Below are 13,977 nucleotides of genomic sequence, written 5' to 3' on the forward strand. Positions count from 1 at the left end.
TTCTCAATGTCAGTTTTCTGAGTCTCCACAGCAAATCGAACCAGTCCGCATGAGTCGCGAACAGCGCGCTTTGATAACAAGAGAGAACACACCTCCATATATTTTTTAATAAACTCTAAAACAAAAGATGTCGCCACACAGCGTCGTCGTCTCTATAGTGTCCACGCACCGACGACGACATAGCTCACAGCTATCCTCGGGGCCTCTCGCGCAGCTTGCACGCACACCGTTCTCTTTCAGTTCGCGCACAGGAGCACCAGTAGAACGACCACGAGCCTCGCACGGGCGCCGTCGAAGACAGAAATGCCGCCGCTTGTGTCTGCAATAAAAAGAAAAAGAACACATGCGAGCGTTTTCAGTTGAGGTATAGACGATACAGAGAGACAAAATAAATTTAATTTGGTAAAAAAGGAGGATAGCGAATTAGCCTTTGAGCAGAGGGAGTGAGGGGGCTAGGTATGTCGCAGTATTGAGGCCTCCCATTGCGAAGCTCTACAGTGAGTGTGTGATTATTTTGTCATTTCTCTGGACAAATCCTGCCTTTAGATGTGGCCTACTCCTGCCGACTCTACTACAGAAAATGTCTAGCTGTAGTATAAACGCGTGTACTGTCGGCGCAGAGCATTCCGACGTTCGGCGACGAGTATGGCGAGGACGCAGAAGCAACTGTCTCCGGAAGAAAAAGCGGCGCGGCAGGAGAGACGATGGGGAGCTGCTCGAGCGTGGGCCCAGCGACGACGTGCCCACCCAGAGTTCCGAGCAAGGGAAGCCAAGGCTAAGCGACGGCGAAGATCCGAAGACCTCGAATTTCGAGTGAGGGAGGCGGCGTCGCGGCAACAGTAAGAAGAGACTCATCGGGAAGTAAAAGCCAAGTTGAAGCCACCAGCTCCCCTGTTTCATCAGTATTCGCGACGCTAAGTCAGTGAAGCTGCGGTGATTTTTTATTACCGTTAATTGTGGCCTAAATGACGAGCATGTGATGTTATTGATGCCATGACCTATCAGTCATGTTAGTCATACATTCGTACCGTTCCATGCCAATTTTGGTATATACCAAGTGAACGAGAGGCGAGTATTCGACATGTTTTCGATAGGGATTAACGTGACACCACCACCACCACCACCGCCGCCGACACTTGTAAGGCAATACCAACTTCGTTTGAAAAAGAACAGCTTCCACGCAATGCGCAGGCTTAATTAAGGGAACCAGGGAGATCTAGCAATGCGCACAAGCGACGCTGTTTATCACGCCTTCCACTGGACACTATGGTCACGCAAGTTTGATTTCAAGAAGTGTAGCAATTCCTCCGCTTCTTTCTCAGCGTACGACTCACTAGGAAACGGTTCTAGTATCTTCACCTAAGACAATGGTCTAGAATTAAGTGGGCCTAATAAAGTCCGAATATGGTGTATGGTGTACTCTGTATGTGGCACAACTTCAACAACAGCCTTTTTCATGGTATGCGGAATGGCGGTGTAGTGCTAAAAAGCTGCATTCCCAGTTGCTGGCCGTTTAACCACCGAGAAAGTATCCGGATTGGCCTGAAACGCTGGGTTTAATTTATCCCACTTTTCAGCTCGTAGAGGTTATTCACTTTGTAGGCTTACTCGAGCACTGTCTCTTTTGCGTCTTATAATGACGAGCTTTCCAGCCGCTACTAAGATAAACATTTTCGCTCTCGTACTTGCCTTGTGATATACCATCCTGGGAGTCCTCGTCCTCAGAAAAGCCGTCTTCGGATGCAAAATATTTCCCATCTAAAGAAAGATAGAAAGAAAAAATACCTAGAGCTTCAAGAATCTATAGAAGGGCGATTGACAGAATGGCATAGTTTTCTTAGGAGAAAAAGCAGAACACTTATTTTACACACAACGACGTTATCACATAGCAATCAAAACAACACCACGACATTACGAAAACTTACGCAAAAGTACACAAAACTTAATATATAACTGCCCCGCATGTGCAAGAGCCAAAGAGCCGCCGGCGCGTCATTGTGCGCCCATAACTCCGCCTATCATGTCAATAATAATAAAAAAAACGACAACGAATGACATTAAGCATGCATTCGTGACTACAGGTGATCTTTCACAAACTTACGGCGACAAAAAATACAACGAAATTCACTGTACAATGGATAGTCTTCTTTTCCTATGTGGCGACTTTATCCGAGGCGACATGCATTGTTGAGTTGAGAATTAAGTGCCAAGAGAAGAACGCAGGCACTCGAGGGGGGAAAAAAAAATACGCATCTAGGAACGACAGTGCATCTGTTCGCAATTCTAGACCCCGGTCGCCATTGTATTCTGGCCCTTCAGAAATAAGACTCCACGAACAAAGTGATCTCACATTGACGTTTTCCATAACTACACGTTGAGACACGCGCCAGATGAGCGCACCACTTGACGCAACCATCATCTGAGCTGGGAGCTATAAAGTTGAACGTCTCATTAAATTATAGGTAGTGTGCGCCTCTAACAAAACACATCTCGTAGATCACGTTTGCTTCAAAGACCGTTGCCTTCTATTTTTTCATTGAAATTAAAGTAAAAGAAGCAGATATTTTGAAGCATTTTTTTTTTCAGACAACCTTAGGGGACTGATGCAAACGCGGCGAAAGCCTGACCTATAGCGCCTGTCCTCCAAACCCCGTCATCCCGCTTACACACATCTCAACATTGACTAAACCAAAGCGAAGTTTTCGCAGATGTCAGTAAAAAAAAAAAAAAAAAAGAATAATACATGGCGACCAGGTTCTTATTGAGATAGACATTTAGAAACCTAAGAATGGCGATCGCCACTCCTTTTAACACAACACAGGTGGTGGTGGTGGAAAACTTTTATTCAGAAGGCCCGAAGTAATGAAAATTAAAAAGCAGCGTTGTGGGCGGCCTCTTCAGGCTGCCGGTTGTGGCGTCCAGGCCGTGCCTAGTCGCGACGTCCTCTGCCCAGGTCACCAGCCGGAGTTGGAGATCCGGCTCGGTGCTGGACAAAGCAGCCTCCCACTGCTGCGGACTGGTTAGGTGCCAAGAGGCAGGGGGCAAGTGTGCCGGGCAGGAGAATAAGATGTGATCGTAATCGGCGCGGGAGCTGTCACATAAGCGGCAGGCCGGCGAGTACGTCCCGGGGTGGAAGAGGGCAAGACGTGCAGGAGTAAGAAAGGTGTGGGCCTAAAGGTGGCGCCACAAGTGTTGGTGGTGCTGGGAAAGGGATTTGTGCGGTGGGGGGAAGGTGAGACGAGATAGGCGGTAGTGCAAGGTGATATCGTGGTACGTGAGGAGCGCATCGCGCGTATCCATTCCCGGCGGGGGCGGGCTTGCTCGGTCAGTCGAATCGCGAGCGATGGAATTGGCCGCCTCGTTGCCAGGATGGGCCGCGTGAGCGGGCACCCAGATGATTTGGATTGGGCGAGAGGGAACAGTGTCGGAACGCAAGATACCGGAGGCCGGGGATGCCACCCGTCCAACCGCGTAGTTGTAGACTGCAGGCTTGGAATCACTGAAAATGTATTCCGCGGAGGTTTGCGTGATGGCAAGGGCAATAGCTGCCTCTTCGGCCTCGACCGAGGTCGAAGTGTATACTGAGGCAGTAAGAGTGGGTCGAAAAGAGTTGTCAGTGACTGCAAGGGCATGGGCTGGGTAGTGGCGGTACGGGGCGGCATCCACGTAAGCCACGGCGGGTTGCCGTTCGTACTGACGCCAGAGCGCGGAGGCTCGCGCTGCTCTACGGGACGGGTGGTGTTCAGGGTGCATATTCTTAGGGAGGGGATTAACGCTTAGCAGGGAGTAGACGTGGGAAGGGATGGGCAGTGAGGTGGGAAGAGGGCTAAGAGGGGAGAGTTTAAGGGTAGAGAGAAGTGCGCGACCAGGCCGAGTGCGGGAGAGACGGAGGAGCTGGGCCGTGCGATGGGCCTCCGTCAGCTCTGTAAGGGAGTTGTGGACGCTCATCGACAGTAACCGAGCCGTTGAAGTAGATGTGGGAAGATACAGGGCCGACTTATATGCCTGACGAATGAGGCTGTTGACTTTGTCTTCCTCGGTGCGTGAAAGGAAAATATACGGAAGAGAATAGATGAAGCGGCTGAGAACGAAGGCCTGGACTAGGCGGCGGAGGTCGTGTTCGCGCATGCCGTGGTGACGGTTGGCAATGCGGCGTATTAGGCGGATGGTCTGGTGTACAGTGTTTGTGAGTCGAGTGATGAGGGTGGTGTGCTTGCCATTGGACTGAAGAAAGAGTCCGAGAATGCGGAGAGTAGAGACGAGGGGAATGGGTGTGCCGTCAAGGGAGACTGTGAGTGGAGAAGGCGACAGGGGGGCCATCCCCCGAGGCAGAAAGAGCAAAAGCTCCGATTTGGCCGGGGAGCAGCTCAACCCGACAGACCGGGCGTGAGTCGCCACCGCGTCCACGCCCGCCTGGAGAGTGGTCTCCATGTCGCCAAGATTGCCGGTGGTCACCCATAGGGTGATGTCATCGGCGTAGAAAGCATGAGACAGAGCTGGGATAGTGCGTAGTGCACGTGCCAGCGGGAAGAGGGTGACGTTAAATAGAAGAGGGGACAAGACAGAGCCTTGGGGAGTACCCTTGTTGCCAAGGGAGAAAGAAGGAGAAGAAAGTGGGCCGTACGAAACACAACACAGCATCGCACGCCCAATGCGGCCGGAGGTCATGGGTACGGCTCCCACGTGTGGTAAGTTATCTTTTCACCCACTTTTAATTGCCTCAAACTTATATATGTTTCAATTTAAACTGGAAAATGAACCAACTTCAGCTACGCTTTCCTTGGCTTCATTGTCTGTTGGGCTTCACGTGGCTGTTACCAACAAAAACTCCTGTATGTCCTGTATGTCAATTTCCATTATTTTTCTCGCTGAGCTGTAGCAAGGCTCTTAATTACATGTTTATATAAAACAGCGAGGTTCATTCAGCTAATCTTCTTGCATTTACTGTCTCCATCGAACGCGGGTATCGTAATGGGTGACCGGCTATTAAAATTAATTTTACAGTTTCAATAAGCAGCATGGACATTTTAATTGCGGAATGTTTGTTTCCCTTTCAGTTTCATGTGCATATTTCTTGGTGTAAACACGCAATAAACAAGTAGTAAACGTGGTGCTTATTGTATTGTAACCTTTGACCGCCTTGCTTTGTTCACATACTAGTTACGGGGGGAAGCAGAGAAGCTTCCGACTTTATACTCTTACTGCTCTTAAACGAAGTGTGCGGACAGATCTGACATCACCATAAAGATGAGCGTACAACTAGGGCTGGCAAAGTGTGTTCTCCTGGCTAGGCCTTTCAGCGAAGCATATTAAATGCATGAAAAAAAAAAAAAAGAAAGAAAACGAAGTTGCTCACCATGGTAGGAACTGCGGCCGTAGGGGTGCCTATCCGCTTGTTGAGAATCCAAACTTTGCTGTTGCCGTGAATGCGGTGAAAGCTCTGCGAGGAATGGAAAAATGAGTAGGCTTGATACAGCGAAATTCTGAACGCAAGAAGTCGAATACATGAAGCATTTTTTTTTATTCATAAAGTGTCATGGCCACATAAGCTTTTATCGAAACCGATTTAATCGACGGGGAAAATCTTATAAAACATTGTTAAATCATTATTTCTTCTAATTTATGTCTACAATAGTCATCACCCATTCTTTTCTTGTTGCGGCTTATTGCGCTTAGGGTAAATCTGCTTGATTGTAGGTTCAGCTTATTTAGAGGCATTTTCAAAAATTTAAGGGCCTCTGCTGCATGCCATCGAGTAAATATATTCTGGGGCTCCTAATATTTTCGCATGCAGCAAGTGCAGGAACTGTTGGTTGTCATATTGGTCACCGGAATCGGAATTACCGGTTACCGGTTAATATCGGTTATTGGAGACCATTAGTTTCATATTGTTTCAGCAATATGAAATCAACATGTTTAAGCCACAGTTTCAGCAATATGTTTCAGCCACCGGTTTCAGCAATATATTGGTTACACGACCTTACACCGGTACTAGTTGCCGAAGTCAATCGAACTCATTGTGCGCGATGCTATATTATATATATTACACGAATTATGATAGACTTTCTTACACCAAGGTACGCAGCAAATCTAGGTAGTGGAAGGACTCCTTGTGCATATTATGGTAGGTTATCGAATATCTGCTTAGTGATAGTCATACTACGTTTCTTCATAAAATAAATTTAGTAAACCGCTCGAATTACATACACAATTTAATTATTCGCTGAAGTCAGCTGCTACCAAACCGCTTCACGTCCGTCAAACACGGTAGTGCCTTCACCAAAGCCGTCTATAGTGACACAGCTTCGCTTTTTACTATAAGAGATCTATTCCTTGACACCACTGCGTGCGCGGTGTACGCCGTGACTGAGGGGATATATATATATATATATATATATATATATATATATATATATATATATATATATATATAATGACTAGCCATTGTCTCAATCAAATTTAATCGGTAGCGCAATTTTTTCGATTCATAAAATGGTGGATAGGATAGGACATGGATGCAGAAGAACTAAGACACAGGGTAGTTTGTCCCCTCAGTATTTCCAACGCCTCGTCCAAACTCCGTGCTTGCCTCAAGGAACAATGTTGCAACATTGCTTTCAGAGGCCAGAGTATCCGAACTGGGTTCTTTTATATGAAACCAACAGAGACCTGTCACAAAGACTGAAAGTTGGGCTGGGGCTCCTCTGCTCTCCAGTGAGAGCACTGCTTGCGGATCACCTCACTCAGAAGCAGTTTTAAGCCTCTTGTGACGCAAGTCGCGAATAAACGACAATCGGTTCCGTAAGTGACAGGTAACCAAGCAGGTAACCAAGGAAGTTTAGAAAAAAATTGTTGGAGTGGAAGCTCTCGTATATTCTTACCAGGAGAGGTGAAGCCAATGCTTGCCCCTCCTTCACCTCTGAACTATAGAGCCTTGTCGGGTGATGTCCACTTACAGATTAAGTGATTTGTCTCGGTTAGTGTGATGCTAGGCTAATTAGAAAATTAAAAGCTGGTTGTCCCCAACGAAATTAGTAACTTCTGAGTATTGATTACGATGTCCCCAATAAAATTTTCCAGGGATGTTCAGATTTCACACTAAAATCGGTAATATAGAGACACACGCAGATAAGTGTCTCTCTGGTAAAGTAAGCCTTCTATCTGTCTGGTAAATGATTAACTCGTAAAAGTATGAGAAAAGCGCTTCTTCACCATAAGCTAGTGTTTTATCGTGCTCCTCCTAAGATGGCTGCGGTGCAGGCTTTATCTTCGGGACATCATTTCCACTCCAGCGATTTTTTTTTAAACTCCTTTCAGGTAACGCACCGTAGAGCTTGACCGAGCCTTCGGTGGAGCCGAGCAGGTTCTCGGAGAGGCAGCGGTACGCGCCGAAGTCCTTCTCGCGCAGCTGCCTGACGGTGAGCTGCATGTGGGCCTTGTAGCCGCCTTTGCGCACGCTCAGTGAGTACTTGTCGTTGTCCAGGAAGATCTTGTGGCTGTCCTTGGCCCAGTAGTTGACGGCCGGAGGGTACGCCTCGCTGTGGCAGTCCAGCGTCACGTTTGCCCGCTGCGGTAGCGCCCACGAGCTGCAGCGGGATCCAGATCACCGGTGGAACTGCGCCAGCGCCGCGGTCACCGTGAGCACTTCTGTTTCCTGTCCAACGTGCGCGCGCTTCTGTGCAGCCGAGAAGGCACGCCCGACTAAAACGCTTCCATGGTTTCCGTGCCACAATGATAGTTTGGCTTTACATTGAACTATACGGGTTTGTATACAGGCTTCTATATGACCATATGAGATTGTTGTTACGGGGCATATGGTGTATAGTATTTAAATAATTTGTTACATGAACGTACGGGCATATGTATGAAGTATTCTGCAAATAGCTAATTAGTTAATAATTAATTATTCATTAAGCATTAATTATTTACCCAAATATTTATTTAATTAATTAATTAATTAATTCACTCATTCAGGGGTGGGTGAATACCGTTTAACGCCCAGAGAAACATGTGGGATACAATAGACGCCGTGGTTAGGCACTACAAATTTGGTTTGGCTACCAGGAGTTCTTTAACCTGCCCGCAATGCTTTAACCTGCCCGCAACGAATAGCGGCCGAGAATCGAACCCGCAACCTCGTTCTCAGCAGCAGATCGACATGGCCGATGAGCCATCGCGACGAGTGTTTATGAGCGGGGGCGCTATGTGAAGACATCGGTCTATCGCAGAGCTTTTGGACAGGCCTTTGCAGCGCGCTAAATTTCATCATCATCATCATCATCATCATCATCATCAGCCTATAGTTTATGTTCACTGCAGGACGAAGGCCTCTCCCTGCGATCTCCAATTACCCCTGTCTTGCGCTAGCGTATTCCAACTTGCGCCTGCAAATTTCCTAACTTCATCATCCCATCTGGTTTTCTGCCGACCTCGACTGCGCTTCCCTTCTCTTGGTATCCATTCTGTAACCCTAATGGTCCACCGGTTATCCATCCTGCGCATTACATGACCTGCCCAGCTCCATTTCTTCTGCTTAATGTCAACTAGAATATCGGCTATACCCGTTTGTTCTCTGATCCACACCGCTCTCTTCCTGTCTCTTAACGTTAGTCCTAACATTTTTCGTTCCATCGCTCTTTGTGCGGTCCTCAACTTGTTCTCGAGCTTCTTTGTTAACCTCCAAGTTTCTGTCCCATATGTTAGCACCGGTAGAATGCAATGATCGTACACTTTTCTTTTCAACGACAGTGGTAAGCTCCCTGTCAGGATTTGGTAATGCCTGCCGTATGCACTGCAACCCAATTTTATTGGGTTGGACTGCATACGGTTGGGTTGGGCTAAATTGACATCTGACTTTAGCAGCGAAGCTGTTTTAGCTAACCGTAAAAAGTGGCGCCTGCTGTCGCAAAACCTCGCCGAGCTACGACGTCACTGCGTTGCCTAGCAACCACCTCGCCGAGCGGCGAGTGCCTCGCCTCCTCTCCGTGCGTGCACATGTTGCCTTGACATTGGACGTTAAGGAGAGGGAAGGAGAGCATGCGCGCGGCGCCCGCAATGCTCGGGGGAGGAAAAGAGAAAATGAGAGTGAGATAGAGAACGAAATTGTAGCAGCACCGACGAGGAAACGCGCAGAGCTGCTGCCGACGCCGCCCGCGTTGCCTAGCCGCGCATGCGCCGAAGCAGTAGTGATGACGTCACCTCTCGTTGCCTAGTAACCGCCGGCGCAGGTGCGCGCTCGCTTCGCCCGACACAGACACGGCTCCTGCCTGCCTGCCTGCCTGCCTGCGTTTGTGGCATGCCAGGAACGCTGTCGCTCGTAGGCGCCGACGCGTCCAGCGCTGGTCACGCGAAATGTCGCGAAAGGGAAGGAACCTCCGAAAATGATCACTCGAGAATACCTTCCCTACATGCGTAGTTACGTTAAACCAAGTTAAGACCTAGCAGCAACCAAGTTAATATCTAGCAGTAGCAGCCAGTAAGACTTGAGGATTGACACTTTCGCTGTGGCTAAGCTTTGCACGACCGAGTGCAAACTTGTCGGCTTCTTTCTTTTTTTTATGAGTATTTCACCAATTGCCTGCCCGTCATTGTAGTGTCCAGATGGCGCAACTAGACGGAGCCGTGCATCTTTCAGCGGCATCGAAATGTTAGGCCACATGGGTTCGGAAATTAGTCTGCCTTTAGTAGAAGATTGCCATTCTGAAAAAAAAAAATGAAATAAAAAAATCGTAGTGGCTCACTACGAGAGGGCCAACTTACAGTGCACGTGCAGCATGATCCTTCGGCTGACGGGCGAGGGCACGTTGTTGTTGGCGATGCACAGGTAGGCGCCCATGTGCACCCGGCTCACCCGGGTCACGGTCAAGAACTCGCCTTCGTAGGTTTGAACTGCGTGGTGGGAATATGCACAGCAGTAAACAAGATGACCTTACATTAAGGACGTCACTCGCAACATCGGGAGTTTTCACTTCTGTGATAACTACAGGTGTCTGTCAGTTCATGTCCTGTTAGTGCGGTATTTCAAACACATTCGGGTGGGTAATAGGCAGGATTAAAACACGAATAATAAGAGACAAGAAAATTGTGGTCATTGGGTAAATGCGACTAAAGAGCAAGCTTAAAGGGCAATTATACGCATTTGCCGCACCCCCTTAAGCTTCTTTGTAGTATACTCGACTCTTTCACTATGCCTGATAACGATGATTCCGGCAGCAATTTGGCCACAAGGCATCAACCACTGAGCAACTCACGACGCCGACGCTGCAGGTGCTGTCTAAGCGGTGCTCCAATATCGCTCGGAGACCCCGCGCAAACACAACCAATTTTCCTTTCTCCGGCGCTCACTTTTCAACGAGACGATTCCGGGGCTACCTATTACAAAGAAATGTAGCGAAGAAAAAGAGAGAGAGAGAGAGAGCGATCGTAAGGCAGAGTAGAGAGAGGGACCGACAGTGACGCCTTCCGCCTGTAGAGGCTCGATCTCGCGTAAGCCTCAGTGTGATCCCGAGGTCAAAACACCGTGAAACCTGCACCGGGTCTTCTGGCGAACGGGTGAGCAAGCAATCTATTACGGCAGCCCCAAGCTCAGCAGGTTTTTCTCCCCCCCCCCCCCCCCCAACCAAGAAACCCTCGGTTTTTTTTTTTTCCTTTTATTTTATTGTCTCTTAGCACTGGGGATCGGCCGCTGTTTCCAAGCGCATTCTGGGAAGAAAGCGGCATCCGGAGTGTCGGGGGCCGCCAGTGTAAGCCGGTCGAGCCCCTGTCAAGAAATCGGCTCTCCTCGGCGCTTGTCTCCCGATACCTCATCCCGCTTTGTTATTTTTTGTATTCGCTTCCTCCCGCACCGGTTTCGCACACAATGTGCTTTAGTTCCTTGCTTGTAGCGCTTCCTTGTCTTCGGTCCGCACCGTAAGTGGATCGAAGGATTATGTCCTTTTCACTTTGCACCCAGTTGTACGGCTGCCGCTTATTTACACCCGTTCGTGTCGACGCCGGCGGCGGCGGCGGCGCTCTCCGCCTACGCACCGGCTGATTCCCCTCCGTCGACGAAGCTCCAGCGGATGCTCGCCTGATAAGGGGCGCGCCGAGGGAAATAAAAATATGGAGGGAGAAGCCCGCCGCAGCGTGGAGGTGCCAATTGGTGGCGGTGCCCTTTGTTTGTCATCGAGACACGTGGTGCTTATTTTACTTTCATAAAGTTTTCAATAAAGCTTAATAGAAGGAGTGTTGCGAACGTTCACCTATCACGGGACTGAGGAATATGACGTGGATTTGACTAACCTTCTCACTTTTGCCTTCTTACTTACGCCTAACCTTCTTACTTGTGGCATTATTCATCATGCATTCTCTTTTTGTATTCCCACGGAGGTATAGCTTTCCAAACACAGTGAGGCAATACGTATTTCAGCACAGGCATAAGGGTCGCAAATTGTTGCATTTGTAAGGCAATATCTTGTTGAAAATGATATGCTCGTAAAGTTAAAAAAAATGTCACAGTTTCGCCCGAAAGGCGAAGCATCAATTGCGATAGCAAATTAGTAGAGAGATATATACGGAGTAAGGATAGTAGTGTTATCGCCTGCATAAACTTGGACACATTCGCTTACTAAATGAATTAACAAGCATGGTGTCAGTGCGCACAAGCAAACATTGCTTGTGCGCACTGACCAAACTCGATGACCGCAGATCAAACTCGATCAAACTCGATGACCGCAGACAACCACTGTAAAAAAAATCACAGCATATCCACGGGGTGAATGGTGATGAGTGGGCGAAGCTCCGGAGGGAATCATCGGATCTCCCGCTTAAGGGGACGCTAGCACAAACGCGTTAGAAACGTGCAGTACTCTCTAGTAAGGGGGAGCGGCCACGGCGTCTTACGCAGCCATTTACACATGCCGGAACGTGCACCGCGTTTGCCGACGCCATCACATGACTGCTGAGAGAGTATACCCCCCGTATTCATAAACGCTCCTCGACTTGAACTTGACTTGCCACCGCCTTGGGCAGCGCGTTCGAAACGCGTTGAAGGTAAGGCGGAGAGGCCACAGCGTCTTACACCAGCTTCTTACACGTGCCGTAACGCGCTAGCACAAACGCGTTATAAACGCGCTAGAAACGCGGCCTTTCGTTAATGTTGGGTATTTATTGCCATCGTGGTGCGTGTGTCTATGTGCGCTTCGTGGCGTAGTGGTGAGTGCCGCGCGTTCGGAAGCGAGGGGTCCCTGGTTCGATTCCGCGCTACGGACACAACTTTCGGAATTTTTTTTCATAAAACGCCGGAAGCGTTCTCCGAAAGCCGGAAGCTGGCTTCCGGAAGCGGAACCGGAAGTGGAAACGGAAGCGGAACCGGAAGCGGAAGTCGGCTTCCGGTTATACTATACGTATACATATATATGTATATATGGGTATACATACATATACGGACACACAACGCCATCTATTGAGCAATTCATAAAACTAGACGTGGCTACCTACTACGACGGGGACGAACGGGTGCCGCTATAAGGAGCTTCGCCCCTAAAACGCTGGCGTGAGCAAGCGCAGCCGCAGCAGGGAGCGAAGGTTTGTGCGGTCTATCGCTTCAACGGAAACTGAGCGGCCGAATGCACAGCGCATACAAAGGTCTGAGCCGTGTGGAGATCGCTTGCCAGATACGGCGCGCGCGACAACACCGGCAGCCCGTACCGGCGCAAACATATAACCAAGCGCAAAGCGCACAGTACATGAACGCATTTGTTGGCAGAGTAGAAGCCGCCCCCCCCCCCCCTCTCTCTCTCTCCCGCGCTGCCTTCGCGCTTTGCTCATTTCGCGTGGGAGATTGCGTCGCCAGTTCCCCTTGCGGCCGGTTGCAAGATACGCATTTGGTGCCGCAGCAAAGCGTCGCCCCCCCCCTCCCTCCCTCCCTCCCATACCACCACGGCGTTTCGCGCCAGGGAAGTCGCGTTTGCTTTCCGCCGTGCGTTCGCTCTCCGTGATAGCGCGCGTCCCACGCACGCTTTCACTGGCACATACGGCGCGCGGCGACGATTTTATCGCCCTTAGACTTTATAGGGAAACTCACGGCGACGGCGACGCCGACGGCAGAAATCTGCTTGAAGTGTCCATATAATTGCTATTGCAATAAAAAAAATTGAGAACGCTTAAGCTGCGCCTTTAGGAATGGAACGCGATAGCATTCAAAGATCCCTGGCTGCTTAACAGGCTTCCCAGCAACTGCAGATTTTTTGTCCAACTTCGCCTCCGCGCGCGGCTGCCGTAAGGTCCCTGTATGTTCCAAAAGTAGCGCAAACCATTGTTCGAATAGGAAAGCGGAATTTCCTCCCCACCCTCTACCCATCTCCTGACTTCTTCGCCGTTTTCCGCTCTCTCATTGGACGAGGCTTGACACGTGACGAATAACCAGCGCGGCTTTCGTTATCGCGGGAAAACGGCGCCATTAGTGAGCGCAGAAACACCGGGACACATGTGCGCTGTGCGTGAGCGTAGGCTTTTTACATTTTTCAAGACGCGCTCGGCTCCAGCACGATGCCGACTTGCTGTGCTGTTGGATGTCCGAACAACATTACCAAGGGGGGCAAGCTTTTTGCGGTTCCTCGTGGCAAACGAAGCTTCAAACGGCGAGCGATATCGCTCCACCGTATCGAAAGAAATAAAATTGACTGCCACCGAGGGAGGTCATTACTGAGGGAGGTTCTGATCACTGTTCTCACCCAGTTATTGACGAACGCGGGAAGGTGGGTGCGTAAGCGAGTTCACCATCAGCCAACGACTGAGTAAAAAAAAAAAAAAAAGTCCCGGTTTATGCTCTGCGGTGAACAAATGGGCGCATTTGGCAATATGAATACCAGCATGACTTCTCATAAAATGAGCATAATGGAAGAGTCGCCAATTAAAGAGCAATACGCAGAAAGCGCGCGCGCACACGGGGCACAAGGCATATAAATGAGGAGGAAAGAAAAGTCCGCGGATGCATTT

The 13,977-nt window shown here is 49.3% G+C and overlaps 1 pseudogene; it reads right to left on the reverse strand.

Annotated features, from left to right (window-relative positions):
* Positions 1-236: 236 nt before the first annotated feature.
* The window catches only part of LOC119446674 (lachesin-like), a 107,740-nt pseudogene continuing 93,999 nt past the window's right edge, over positions 237-13,977 (reverse strand).

Source organism: Dermacentor silvarum, chromosome 3 (genome assembly GCF_013339745.2).
Source record: "Dermacentor silvarum isolate Dsil-2018 chromosome 3, BIME_Dsil_1.4, whole genome shotgun sequence".
Taxonomy (NCBI): Eukaryota; Metazoa; Arthropoda; class Arachnida; order Ixodida; family Ixodidae; genus Dermacentor; species Dermacentor silvarum.